Source organism: Erpetoichthys calabaricus, chromosome 1 (genome assembly GCF_900747795.2).
Source record: "Erpetoichthys calabaricus chromosome 1, fErpCal1.3, whole genome shotgun sequence".
Lineage (NCBI taxonomy): Eukaryota > Metazoa > Chordata > Cladistia > Polypteriformes > Polypteridae > Erpetoichthys > Erpetoichthys calabaricus.
Window position 1 is genome coordinate 20,150,141 of NC_041394.2, and position 15,604 is coordinate 20,165,744.

The 15,604-nt window shown below is 41.9% G+C and overlaps 1 protein-coding gene across 1 annotated transcript in view; it reads left to right on the forward strand.

The window, feature by feature from the left end:
• ttc9b (tetratricopeptide repeat domain 9B) overlaps positions 1-15,604 on the forward strand; it is a 122,249-nt gene that overhangs the window by 79,935 nt on the left and 26,710 nt on the right. The gene's annotated exons all lie outside the window — the stretch shown is intronic.

A 15,604-nucleotide genomic window follows, 5' to 3' on the forward strand; every position in this document is an offset into this window, starting at 1 on the left:
GGCTACAAAACCTCAATCTTCAGCTGAAATCATAACAATGTTGATGAAAAAAGTTACAAGCAAAGAAAAGACAAATTAAAATTATATAAAAAACTAACATACAAAACACACAAAGGAACACACTAAGCACATCTGCTTATCCATGAAGTTATCTACTCAGCCAATCATGAGGCAGGAGCGCAATGCATAAAATCCTGCAGATCCAGGCCAGGAGCTTCAGTTCATGTTCATGTGATCTCAAAGACGTCGCCAATGGTGCGTCACAGGCTGGTCTGAGTGTTTCTGTAACTGTTGATCCCCTGGGATTTTCATACAGACAAGTCTCTAGAGCTGGGGTCCCCAACTCTGGCCCTGGAGGACCACGGTTTCTGCAGGTTTTCGGTCTAACCCTTTTTTTAATTAATGACCTGTTTTTGCTGCTAATTAACTTCCTTTGAATTAATTTTAACTGACTTGTTTTTCAAGATTTGTTCCCCTGGATTTCTTCATCTTTCCTCTGAATTACTTCATTTCTTTCTTTAAATGGCACCCAAACAGAAATGAAATGTGAAGTGAGGGAGCCAAGTCAGGGCCTCAAACTCCAACCAATTTCACTCCAAGCAGCTGCTTAATTAGGCGCCGAATCTTGTCGCTAATTAAGTCCGTTCTTTAATTCCATGGCTTGTTGTTGCTCTCATTCTGCACTAGCGTGCATTTCCTAAATTGTTGATTTTCTCTTTTCTAAGATCACTGTTAAAATGTTTAGTGGACCTGAACAGATCAGCATTCCTGAGACCTTCATCTTTCTTCATTTTCAGATACTGTATGATGGACACTGACTACTTGTCATGTTTTGGCTCATTTTGTATCTCGTTATTGTTTGGTTGCCAATTAAGGAAAAAGAAACAATTAAGGGGTCTGAGTCTTCAAGAGCAAATCAATTACAATTTATTTAAAGGAAGTTAATTAGCAGCAGAAACAAGAAACTAACTAAGGGTTAGAATGAAAACCTGCAGCCACTGCGGCCCTCCAGGTCTGCTCTAGAGCAGTGGTTCTCAAACTCAGTCCTGGAGTCTGAAGATGTTCTGACCAGCTTTTGGAATGAACCACCAGATCATCCAAATAAGCCTCACAATGCTGTAATCCTGCTAGTACAAGTACAAGTTTCACAAAAAGACTCATGTAGTTCAGAACCAGCCTCTCCAAAGTCTTCACATTGTGAGACGTAAGGTCCACTGTCAGAACTTGTAGAAGCTTGGAGGGTGGAAGGTTGAAAGTGTCAGGCTATAGCAGGTCCGCATCTGTGGTGCTTCAGCATGTCAAGGATTTGGTGGTTGTGGTGTTCTCAATGTCAGGGTGTGGCACTTTGATTTAGTGTAGTCACTAAAGAATGGAGTCCTTTACAAATGAATAATTACTGCCTTATAATTGTAACAAGATGACTTTACTAATTACTTACTCCCTTTCTATACACAGCTTACACCTTCTGCAGGGAGGAGTTTCATCTCTTTATTCCTCTTTCTTCTTCTTCAAAGGTTCAAAGCTAACTGAACTTCCTTTTCTTCTGCTGTCTCCTTATTTGGATTTTCCTTGTTGACAAGGCCAGCAGATCCATCCTGGACCTCACTTTTGTGTGTTTAGGCCTGGTTGTTTTCTGGTCCAACCAGAGAAATGAGTGGATCTCGCTCTTCTTGTCCACCTGTCACAAGAAAAAACAAAAGCAACTCTATCTGTGATCTGATCTGTACTCTCAGTTGTGTCACTGCTTCTACAGACTTGAGGTTCATTCATTTGTAAGTTGTGGGGGTGCAGTGACTCAGCATGTACTGTAGCTCTGCTTGATGTTCTTGATGCACTTTGGTCCAATTCCCAGCTGGGGAGTCTTGGATGTGCAGCCTGCTTGTTCACACCGCATCCTACAGTCTCAGTGCCGGCTGTTCACTTTAGATTTCTTGTACTTAACTTGGCACCTTGTCCGGGGTTGGCTCATGCTTTGTACACAGAGCTGCCAGGAAGGGCTCCACCCCCGCATTCCTGAATTAGATTTAAGCAGGTTTGAGAACATTCTGTTCTGTTCTGTAGCTCGTGTGTCCATCTAAAATGAACTCTAAACAGCAGAAGCACAACTTCACACAAGCATTCATATTTCTGTTTCTGAAGCACCGAGAGATGGTTTGACCAGGACTGGGGACACACAGGGCTTGACACTTCCATTACCTTCAAGACTTATCAACAGTGCAATAGTGGACTAAAAGATCTATGGGAAAGGCACTATAAAACAGATAAAAGGCAGTATCTAATTGACAGATGTACAGGATTTAAAAGACAGTATGTGATAGATAGATAGATAGATAGATAGATAGATAGATAGAAATGAAAGGCACTATATGATAGATCAATAGATAGATGGATATGAAAAGCACTATATGATAGATAGATGGATAGATAGAAAGAAATGAAAGGCACTATATGATAGATATAGGGATTTATGCTTTCTGTATAGCCCGGAAGTATTTCCAAGTCATGGGAACGGAAGAAATGATATACTTCCGGGCTGAAGAAAAGGAGAACTTTTTACCTGGGTCAGGGACTATAAAAGGATTGTGGGAAACCCCAGACACTGAGCTGAGCTGGGTGGAAGGGTGGCAACACGTCTGGGAGTGGAGGATTGATTATTGTATTGGTTATTATAGGGATTATTGTGCAGTGATTGTGTATTATAATAATAATAATAATAATAATAATACATTTTATTTATACAAGGCGCCTTTCAGGGAACTCAAGGACACTGAACAACAATAAATAAATAAATAGATAAATAATTAAATAAAAGACACAATTATAAAAAACTTAAAACATCAGAAAATCTAGAAATTAAAACCAAACAAAACCATTATAATCAGGAGGAAAAAGAAAAAGCCATTTTAAACAGATGCGTTTTAAGTTTACATTTGAAGGATGAATATGATTTGATATTTCGGAGATCCGCAGGCAATGAATTCCAGAGCTTGGGAACAGAACGGCTGAACGCTCCACTCCCCATGGTGGTTAGACGGGCGGGAGGAACAGTCAGATGGGTGGAGGAAGAGGATCTAAGGTTACGGGATGGAATGGCAACATGAAGAAGGTCAGACAGATATGGAGGGGCGAGGTTATGGATGGCCTTAAATGTTAATAGTAGAATCTTAAAATCAATACGAAACTTAATCGGGAGCCAATGAAGCTGCTGCAAGACCGGAGTAATATGGTGAATAGATGGGATTTGAGTGATGATACGTGCTGCAGAATTCTGGACTAACTGAAGCTTATGAAGAGATTTATTAGGGAGACCAAAGAGGAGTGAATTGCAGTAGTCCAGCCGAGAAGTGACAAGACTATGAACAAGAATGGCAGTGGTGTGAGGAGTGAGGGAGGGGCGAATGTGATTAATATTACGTAGGTGGAAGTAAGCAGACCGGGTGATGTTATTAATGTGAGATTGGAAGGATAGAGTACTGTCAAGGATGACACCCAGACTCTTGACCTGAGATGATGGGGAAACAACAGAGTTATCAATAATAAGAGAAAGATTATTGGTTTTGGATAATGAAGATTTTGAACCAATGAGGAGAACCTCAGTTTTGTCACTGTTTAATTTAAGAAAATTCGAAGAAAACCAGGATTTAATTTCAGCAATGCAGTCAATAAGCGAGGGTGGTGGAAAAGAGGAGGTGGGATTACCAGCAAGGTAGAGCTGGGTGTCATCAGCATAACAGTGAAAATTAATGTTATATTTGCGAAAAATATTGCCACTATATGAGTATAGTGGAGTGTAGAGTGCTTGGTGCACATTATTATTATAAAATAAAGTCATATTGGACTTTTATTTGGTGTCTGACGTCTGATCTGAGGGTTCAAGGGGTCGACAGTGGCTCTATCTGTTACAGTAGATAGATAGATAGATAGATAGATAGATAGATAGATAGATAGATAGATAGATAGATAGATAGATAGATAGATAGATAGATAGATAGATAGATTTGTAGGAAAGGCACTATATAACAGAAAGTGTTATGACTTGTGCTTGAATTCTGACCTGTCACTTGCTGAGATCGGACAGACTGTGCGGACCACTAGTGCTACACCAGTCTCTGCTTTATGGTTTAGTGCCATAGAGAAAAAACACACAGGACACCTCAGCTACATTTTGACTAAAATCAGCTGAAAGAACTTTGAGCTTTTTGGCCATCAGACTAAAGGCTGTGTTACAATGCCCATTATCAGAAATATGTCATCTCCACCATGAAGCATGGCGATGGTAGCATCAGGCTGTGGAGATGCTGATCTGCAGCAGGCACAGGAAGGCATGTGATGAAAGGCTCTATATGATAGACCAGGGGTCTCCAACCTTTTTTCCCTGAGAGCTACTTTTACAAAATGAAAATGGCCGAGAGCTCCTCATGTTTTCTAACGTTTATTCTCATAGCTTATTTCATCCCAAACAAACTGAATAAGCTTGTATTGCATGAACATTGATGTCCACAACTCACATTTTGCAGTAAAACATCACAAAAAGTATTTAGTTCACCTGCAAGTGCATTGTGTATGTCTGTTTCTAGTGTATCTCACACTATTGAATTAAAACATGAATGCTGTCAGAACAAAACAATGCAATTCCAAATCCACAGATATGACTTATTCATTTGTCATTTTGTCACATGTCACTGTGTCACTTTATTCACAGGTCCAGTTCCATGTGTGATGTGTTTTTTAGTTAGTCAGATGACTGGCACTGCATGGAGTCAACAAGAGAGGCAGGTGTGTGGTGGAGTGGAGCCACTGAGGTTCACTCTTCTGGAGTCATTTCAATGTTCGTCTCTCAGTCGTGTTCTGAACTTTGATTTCATGACATTCATGTCTAACTCACAGGGGTATGGAGACCCAAACAAAGCAGACATTTTCAGAGCTGCTTGGTGAAGATTCTTCTAGTTATCTGGCTCTACTAAGCTCCAGGAATGCTGAGAATGCTGTTGAGACTTTAACTGCACATTATTTTGAAGGTTTACTAATATATAATATATAAAATCCAATGTCTGTATGTCTGTCTGCTTTTCACGAGAGAACTACTTAACTGATTTAGATCGGGTTTTTTCTATAATTTGGTTGAACATTCCGGTTGATTTTGTGACTTCTCTCATTTCGCTATGTATCACAGTTCGGTTGCGGTACCAATTTATTTGTGTGAATCCGAGAGGCCGAGGAGAGGGGCCTTCCTCACTCACTCATCAGCTTCAGGGTGTGTTCCTTAACTCCGCTTAGCTAGCGAACGAGAGAACAATTGAGTTCAACTTTGTTTGATATTTAAAATAAAGTGTTACTTAGGTCTTGATGAGTCTGAGTCCGGATATTCTGTTAAGTGTCTGCCACATTGAAAAGACAGATTACATTTCAGATTGTGGATTGTGATTTTGTGTTTAAAGGATATGATGATATGATTTTTTGGAAAGATCACCCACCCCTAATTTGACTAATCAAGTTTTCAAATTTATGTAGGATTCATTAACCCTTTGGCGAGCTGCTTAGAAAGGGGTGGTGAGCTACCAGTAGCTCGTGAGCGACGTCTTGGAGACCCCTGTGATAGAGAGATTGATTGAAAAGGCGCTACATGAAGCAAGTATAAATATTAAGGCTCCTTTCCTCATTGCCCACTATTTTAAGGCACTGTACATTTATTTATTTGTATATTTCTGCCCCTGAAGCTCTGACAGTTTAAGTGACCTGCTGAGAACCTGCAGTCTTGTGATTCACAGTCCAGCGCTTTAACCGCAAAGCCCCTCTGCCTACACAATCGATTGGCGGCTCTGAAGTGATTAGCGGGAGTGCCCAGTGGCTGCCAGCTAATCTCACCACTTGAGCTTTTGCTCTGAAATGAGTTCAGCACTTTAACGTAATGAATGAATGGAGATTCAATATTTTCTAAGTTAATCCCTGTACTTTGCCGAGTGTCAGAGGAGTTTTGGTATTCTACACACTGCCCTCCCCATCCTATTAACACAGGGACAGATACCAAGAAAGATAAAAATGCCTTCACACTCTTTAACCACAAACACTGTGGTCCCCTTGTTTCACCCAGAGTGGAATTAAATGATAAAAGTTAAGAAAAGTGAAAAAGGAAAATTCAAACTAGATTGGTGCTGTTGGAAGTCCTTTCACCTCACAACATGTGAGCCCTGGATTGGGTGCCATTTGTATGTTTGCGTGAGGATCTGTGTTTAAATTTCCACCTTTGTACTTGAACCTTGTGCCCCACTCTTTCTGCCAAAAAACAAGCTTCAAGATATGGATGGATGGATGGATGGATGGATGGATGAATAAATGTGGCACCTGCACCCTTTACTCTCCTGGTCTGATGGCCAGCATTCGTGGAGAAGTCTGGCCAGATGCTTACAGAGATTTGTAAGTCCTTAAAGTTTTTATCAGGCAATTTATCTGACAGCCTCACCCAGTTTGGCTCACGCCTCACCCATCATGGCCCTCATTTACTGACAGGTTGCTGTTCCTCCTGGGTCCTCTCAGTGTCCAGTAAAGTGAAATCTGAGTGTCCAGATTGATCCATTGATGCTCCCTGTTACAGACTCTGGCACACTGCAGGTCCAGTCCTGATTTGGCCACTGGTCCATTTCAGAGCAGCCTCGCATTTTATTTAAGGCACTGGGTGGCAGACTGGCAGCTCATCAGGCCAGAGTACAGTTAGCCATTGCTCCCTGCTGGATCTCCAAGTTTGGTCGACGGCATTTCCCCCTTTGGGGTTTGCTTGCTGCTTTATCTTGAAAGCTTGTTTGCAGGAGTGATGGCTGCTCATTCAGGGGACTTTGGCTCGGCTGTCATTTCTCATCAAGACGGATGACATGCTTTTTCAAAAAAAGGCAGCACAAGCTTCGTAACTGGAGCTGCAGCGCTCCCAGAGTGAATATGCCTGAGTCATTGGGGGAAAGTGAAAGTGGAATGACTCATGGTGGTCTCAAAAACTGGGTGTGGGTTTTGGTTTGGGGTCAGTGGTGGCTTCATGGGTCTGTCCAAAAACAGACTGGTGCAAGGAATGAACATTATACAAAATCCATAGGAACTATGGGGATGTTGGGGTTAGGGTGGACAAATAAGATGGGGGAAAACACTTGAGGGAGCAGGGGAGATGTCTGAAGGCTGTGGCGGATGGCCGGGACCCTTACCTGGCCAGGATGCCTCGACAATGGAAGGTCCCCCGGTCCTGTTGAGGTGTCCTAGCCATCCACCACAAGGAGTGAATCTGAGTTCAGTTCAATTCAGTTTACTTGTGTCTTCACTGCGTGCAGGCTCAGAGCACCATGACAAGTTCTCAGGTAAAACTTTACACTTTACTATTTACTTTATGAGTAAAGACACTGATTTGTTTAAACAGACAGGAAACAAAGTGGTTTGAAACTGATTAACATAGTGATGGAAGGACCAGCGTCCTGGTGAGATGGACCCTGTTCCTCTACATGACCAGGAGTCCAGTGTAATGGATGGTTAAGAAGGTAGATGTGCCCTTCACCCTTCCTGCTAGGAGGTGAGCATGGAGGGGGAGATGGTGCGATAGGCATACTGGCATACCAGCAACAATGGTTGGTTGGGAGGCCAGCATAGTGGATTAACAACCTGGGTGAAGAAACATCTCAACCGGGATGATTTGCAGTCCCATCCCTTGTCAGGAAGCCAGAAGAAATGTGAGACATTGGGAGACTGCCTCCCATGTACAGGTCGTCCCCTCTTACACTGGGTTGCAGCATCCCTTGTGGTGAGCCCCCTATATGGATGCCTGCGCAGCAGCTTGGGAGTTGTGGTCCCATAGAACTGCCCTGTTGGGTTCAGGAGGAGCAGCCAAGGGGAGCTATCAGCAGATGAACACCCTGCTTGGTTTCGTCTGACCCAGAAAAGTGCTTCCTGGAGACAATGGTTTGGGTCCTTGGTTGGGTTTAAAAGGGAAGACTCCACTTTCCCAGTGGGTCGGTGTTGGAAGGAAGCTCACTGGGGAGGAGTGGAGGAAAAGGACAAGGAGAAGAATAGAAAGAAAAGTATGCTATATTAGGAAAGATGCCCGTGTAAAGGTACTGTGTTTAATAAAAGGGCTGATCTGAACCCCATTCTGTTTCAAGTGTAGTTGTGTCAAGGGGTTGGGGCTCAGTTACACCCCCTAGTGTCCACAACATAAAACTGATACACTGACAGGCCAATTTCAGGGATCCATGCATGACTTTCACCCTGCTGTATTATGTAGCTCTCCCAACTTAGATCTTTGTGAAGCACACTGACGGTCCTTAAACAGTTACCCATGATTTCTGTTCACCTCATCCTCACTAACATACGCAGAAAATATGGTTTAACTATCCCAGAAATACATGACCTCAGAGAATTTTCCCAGAGACAGAGGGACTATGGAGAACATTTTTAGCATGTTAAGAGTGAAGGTCTTAGATGATGTTGAGCAATAGAGAACAATATTTGTCTAATGTTTGTTTTAATGTAGGCCCATTTGGGAGATGGTTAGAGTTTGAATTAAATCAGCCTTTAGCACTACAGTCAAGAATGGCAGTCCAATACTATGCCAGTTTGAGGATTATTATTATTAGTAGTAGTATTATTGTTAGCATTATTATTCTTACTATTATTGTCTATGCTGTAGCATTGGAGTTTTGTAAGCCCTATTTAACACTTCCTCACACCTCCCTCCTCTCTGTCCAGATTTGGAAGACCACCTGTAATAGTTAGTGGTGGCTTGTGTATGTCGTCACTTAGAATCAAACATCTCTATATATATGTAAAATACAATGTCTGTTTGTCTGTCTGCCTGTATGTTTCTCAGCTTTTCACGAGAGAACAGATTTAGATCGGGTTCTTTTCTATTCTCTCATCACTCTAAGAATCAGAGTTCGCTTGAAGGAGTGAAGTCGAAATGGTGATGAGTTTCCTATGGCCAAAAGACGCTCTACCTTGTGACGGGACTGCAAAGGCGCTGTTGAAGCAGGATCTGTAGCATGGCAGGGCTGTGTGCATGTCACAATAAATACACACACACACATATATATATATATATATATTTGCAGCTGGAGATCCACAAAGGGAGAAAAAACGAATCATATATCATAAAGTAATTTGTATTCCTGAGCTTTCAACCCCTGCCAGGGGTCTTCATCAGAGGATAATGCTTATTGCCTTTGATTCTTGTAAGTCTAAGCATTATCCTCTGATGATGACCCCTGGCAGGGGTTGAAAGCTCAGGAATGAAAACTACTTTATGATACGTGATTCGTTTTTTCTCCCTTTGTAGATCTCCAGCTGCAAATATGCATACCGTATCACAGACCTTCTCTTCCATATATATATATATATATATATATATATATATATATATATATATATATATATATATACAGTGGTGTGAAAAACTATTTGCCCCCTTCCTGATTTCTTATTCTTTTGCATGTTTGTCACACAAAATGTTTCTGATCATCAAACACATTTAACCATTAGTCAAATATAACACAAGTAAACACAAAATGCAGTTTTTAAATGATGGTTTTTATTATTTAGGGAGAAAAAAAATCCAAACCAACATGGCCCTGTGTGAAAAAGTAATTGCCCCCTTGCTAAAAAATAACCTAACTGTGGTGTATCACACTTGAGTTCAATTTCCGTAGCCACCCTCAGGCCTGATTACTGCCACACCTGTTTCAATCAAGAAATCACTTAAATAGGAGCTGCCTGACACAGAGAAGTAGACCAAAAGCACCTCAAAAGCTAGACATCATGCCAAGATCCAAAGAAATTCAGGAACAAATGAGAACAGAAGTAATTGAGATCTATCAGTCTGGTAAAGGTTATAAAGCCATTTCTAAAGCTTTGGGACTCCAGTGAACCACAGTGAGAGCCATTATCCACAAATGGCAAAAACATGGAACAGTGGTGAACCTTCCCAGGAGTGGCCAGCCGACCAAAATTACCCAAGAGCGCAGAGACGACTCATCCGAGAGGTCACAAAAGACCCCAGGACAACGTCTAAAGAACTGCAGGCCTCACTTGCCTCAATTAAGGTCAGTGTTCACGACTCCACCATAAGAAAGAGACTGGGCAAAAACGGCCTGCATGGCAGATTTCCAAGACGCAAACCACTGTTAAGCAAAAAGAACATTAGGGCTTGTCTCAATTTTGCTAAGAAACATCTCAATGATTGCCAAGACTTTTGGGAAAATACCTTGTGGACTGATGAGACAAAAGTTGAACTTTTTGGAAGGCAAATGTCCCGTTACATCTGGCGTAAAAGGAACACAGCATTTCAGAAAAAGAACATCATACCAACAGTAAAATATGGTGGTGGTAGTGTGATGGTCTGGGGTTGTTTTGCTGCTTCAGGACCTGGAAGGCTTGCTGTGATAGATGGAATCATGAATTCTACTGTCTACCAAAAAATCCTGAAGGAGAATGTCCGGCCATCTGTTCGTCAACTCAAGCTGAAGCGATCTTGGGTGCTGCAACAGGACAATGACCCAAAACACACCAGCAAATCCACCTCTGAATGGCTGAAGAAAAACAAAATGAAGACTTTGGAGTGGCCTAGTCAAAGTCCTGACCTGAATCCAATTGAGATGCTATGGCATGACCTTAAAAAGGCGGTTCATGCTAGAAAACCCTCAAATAAAGCTGAATTACAACAATTTTGCAAAGATGAGTGGGCCAAAATTCCTCCAGAGCGCTGTAAAAGACTCATTGCAAGTTATCGCAAACGCTTGATTGCAGTTATTGCTGCTAAGGGTGGCCCAACCAGTTATTAGGTTCAGGGGGCAATTACTTTTTCACACAGGGCCATGTAGGTTTGGATTTTTTTTTTCTCCCTAAATAATAAAAACCACCATTTACAAACTGCATTTTGTGTTTACTTGTGTTATATTTGACTAATGGTTAAATGTGTTTGATGATCAGAAACATTTTGTGTGACAAACATGCAAAAGAATAAGAAATCAGGAAGGGGGCAAATAGTTTTTCACACCACTGTATATATATATATATATATTGTGACACTAGGGGTCACTGTCGCTCCTCTAAACCTCACAGACACACGTCCAGACACTAGGTAAAAGTACCAGAAATAATTTTCATTTCTTCTCTTTTTTCAATGGTGCCACAGTGCACCACAATCACCACCATAAACCAATCAATAAATAATAATAACAACAATAATCAATCCTCCACTCCCAGCAACTCTGTATCACTACCTCCCCACTCCAGCTTTTCTGCTGGGTTTCCCACAGTCCTTTAAATAGTCCTTGACCCGGAAGTGCTTCTGTCCTTCTGTCCATGTGATTCCATAGCACTTCCGGGTCAGATGAAAATTCTTATTGTTCTTCCATCCCCATGACTTGGGAGTACTTCCGGGCTATACGGGAAACAACAATTCCCTGTGTCTCCCTGCAGCGTCACACGGCGGCACCCACGGCGGTAATACAGGCGTGCGCGTCGGTAATATGCCCTTTAATCTCCTCTGACAGTAATACAGGCTTGTATGTGGCTGTAATATGCGTCACTGTATTGTGTACCTTTAATTTCCTCTCGCAGTAATACTGGTTTGTATTTATGTAAAACGCCTGTAACTTTCTCTGACAGTAATATTGCGCATCGCACCGTGGCCCGCGCATGCGCACTTCATCAGAAGACACACACACATGGACACCTGGACGCACACAGGGATTTTATTAAAAAGGATATATATAAAAGCCAAATACCACTGACTTACTCATCACAAAATCTCCCGAACCATGAGGACTTGGGACTTGAAATTTGGAATGTAGGTTACCCTTGGCCCATAGGTGCTCGCTAAGAAACGGTTTTAAAAGTTTCGTGGTCCAAGCCCAAAATTTCTTATAGTTTTTTAAACCCTTTTGTATGTCTGTCCGTGTTTCACGAGAGAACTACTTAACGGATTTAGATCAGGTTTTTTCTATAACTTGCTTGAACATTCCATGGATTTTGCGACTTTCTCATTAAAAGAAAAAAATTATTTATTTTATTTATTTATTGATTGATTTATTAGTGCGACTCCGAGAGAGACTCATTGGGCTGCGGGGAGGGGGGCGGCTCCCTCGTCACTCACGTGCCTGCATTGGGGTGTAACCTTAACTCCGCTTAGTGAGCGAATGAGAGAACTACTTAACGGTTTTAGATTTTTTTTTCTATAATTTGCTTGTTGATTTGAGACTTCTCTCATTGTGTTAAGAATCATAGTTCGCTTGCAGGAGCGATATATTCGTGCTAATCCGAGACAAAGTCTGCAGGGCTGAGGGGAGGGGTAAGAGTGACGCCAGGCGTAGAGAGCGGGACGGGACCCTTCTCACTGTCCTGTTTCAGTAATACGCGGGCGAAGCCATGGGGGATGGCTATTATATACAGTATATAAGATATAATACCGGACAAATATTTTAAAGACTACACGACATGTGTTTCACCCTAATTGGGGCTCATCAGGTAAACACAGCTTTGCTTCCCCTTATGGGGATCGAACCTCAGATGTCAGTGCCTGTGGGCGAAGCATCTGACGTTGCAGTATGGCGGCTGGTTCACCTACGTGACAGGGTGAAGATCAGAGTATTACATACATATACCCACTGTGGTCTGAACTCACACCAGAATCACTAAAAAGAAAGCGAATTATAAAGAAAGAAAACTTCTGAGTCCCGGTGAGACATTATGCAGAAGTATTGCTGTTGGTGTAAAGGAGACCCCGTCGCGTCTCTTGACATAATTTCGCTGAATAATTTCTTTGGCTGATAGTACTCAGTGCTTCAGAGTGTGTCGTACAACTAAGCCAGCCTTCTTAATTTGCTTGTTGATGCGGTGGGCCTCTGATGAAGTGATGTTACCAGCCCAGCACACCACAGTGTAGAAAATCCCATTGGCCATCATAGAGTTACAGAAGATGTGAAGGATGTCACTTCCAAATTAAAGGAATGGAGTCTCCTAAGGAAAAGGAGCCTGCTCTGCCCTTTCTTCTATAGTTCCTCTGTGTTATAAGAGCCAGTCCAACCTGTCATTAATGTGATCCCCCAAGTACCTGACCCACTATACACACAGACAGTTCATCCATCTTATTTGAGACTGATTCATCATTGCCCATTACAATGGACGGCAGACCAATTCTGAACCCTTTTTGCCTTGAATTTGCTCCTGCGCCAGCCAGCTTGTTGCCCTCTCCATCTTCAGACAAACTGCTTTTGCAGTACAGTGAGACTGACATGCATAGGAACTCGCAAGTAGCTGATTACAGGAGTATTTTATACACACTGCTTTTATTTTTCAGTGACTCTTATGTTACCAGCCTTTGGGTCCTCTTTACGACCCTTTCCAAGTTCACACCACACTTGAGACGTGCCAGTGTCTGGGTTTGCATTGACTGTAAATCATCGGTAAATTTAAAATCCATTTATCTGATTTCTATTGGCTACTATTAGTGGCGAATCAAAAGCCAGAATCAAATTTAATCAGAAACACAAGTAGTAACTAATAAAACATTTCAGAAACCGAAAGAAAAACTAAGAGGGCTTCTGTAAAAAGGCATCCACAGGATGGAGCTCCACCTTCTTGACTTACGTTCGAAGAACGCATCATTTAAACCCTAAAGGGAACCTTGAGTTTGTTTTATTTTTTGTACAAATGTGCCAGGTAGTGCCAATTTGTTTTACATTTGTAGAAAAGCCAACATGGATTAAAGAGGGACAGGCAATTTGATGCCCCAACATTAATTCTTTTCGACTTGTCTTTCTTCTCTCGACCTTAACATACGAGGGTTGTCTGGGTTCCGCGCGGAATTTTATCGTTTGTCGAGTGTCAGCCTGTTGAAACCTGTTCTGCTGTGTAGAGGGATTATTCAAGTGGTTGCATGTTTTTGTTCAGATGTTTTGCTTCCTCTCTTCCTTCAGAATGAACACGAGAAGCAAACGAACTGAGAGTGTGCAGCCGGCGCTAGTGGCGAAGCTCCCGACTCCGTGCGTGCGTGAGTTTCGAGTGATGATTTTTTACAACTTTTCTGATGGTTTAATCCGCTCGGTGAAACACACCGTGTTTGCCATCTTTTTCAACATCGATGGCATTGTCGCGTCAATTCCGCTGATGGAGAGGAAAACTGTGACCTCTGAGTGGCACACCACTCAGTGCCTGCCTGACGTTTTTTCTGCGATGGCTAGAGGCCGGTCCAAGAACTTGCAAAGGCACTTTTTGCATCATGACAATGCGCCAGCCCACACGGCTAATGCGACGAAGCATTTCATTGAAGACAGTGGTGTCAACGTTTTGAACCCGCCACCCTACTCGCCTGATCTTGCACCATGTGACTTTTGGCTCTTCCCTAAGGTGACAGAACCCCTGCGAGGCCACAACTTCGAAACTCGAGAGGAACTGACTGCAGCTGTCAAAGAACAGCTGGACAACCTCCCAAAGACAGCCTTTCGCGAGTGTTTTGCGGCGTGGGTCAGAAGAGCCCAAAAGTGCATTGATGTTGGCGATGAATACTTGGAAAAAGTTTAAAAAGGTTTGAAGTACATGAGAAAAATAGAAAAAAAAATCCTTGGCTACTTATTTCGAGTGATTCCACGCGGAACCCAGACAACCCTCGTACTGTATATATTTTTTATGTTACTTACCCCATGTAGTTTGTAGTGATGGCCTAATGTTATTGTGCATGTTTTGTTTCCACTTGTCTTTTGTTTGGCACATTGGGCTTCATTCTTTTTAGTAATTTTGATTTTGTAACTTGGCCCCAGTTTTGGTAATGTCTATCCCCTAGTCCAAATTCGGATTATGTCAATAGCAGAACAGTGTCAACAGAAAATGAATGGATGACAAAGTGTCCCAGAATGGCTAAGTGTGTTCAGGGATGGATGAGTATACTGCCTCACACCCGACGCTCCATAACTCCCTGCAAATGATGGATCACGGGTGTAAATTAAGAGTGTGGTGTGTGTGTGTGCTTGTGAATGAAAAGTCAAGCATGCCAGTAAAAAATGATTGCAAAAACATGTGATATAGGCAGCCGGTGTCACAACTGCCTTGTGCGTCTATCAAAGATGGACACATTTAGATTAGAAAAAAAAGAGTTCATTGTATAAATAATCATTAGACTGGAGAATATGGTCATTAAAAGATAACAGTGAGGCTTATGAATATGTCTGACTTGCACTCCCGGGTCCTATAATTCATTCCTAGAAGCAATTTCTCCATCTTTTATGGTATTAATCAGAAATTCATTCTTCTCTAATTTAAATGCACTAATTAGCGTGTTAGGAAAGTGGCAGCCAGTTTTACAGTACAAATTTCAGAAAGACGATTTTTTTTTTTCAGATATGAATGCAGCCTGTCTGAGGGACGTAAGACGTGATTATGTATTGCTTTCTATTCCACCTAATGGAAAAGACCTCCAATTTAAAATTCTAAATGACATTTGATGTTCAGGAGGACACGGATTAGGTTTAAAATGTAATGAAATAATGTCAACAAAAATGACGATGCATGTTTTATTATAAAACTAGTCATTTAGCCCGTTACAATAACGGGCGCTAGAACAGCAGTGCATAAACATTAGTAG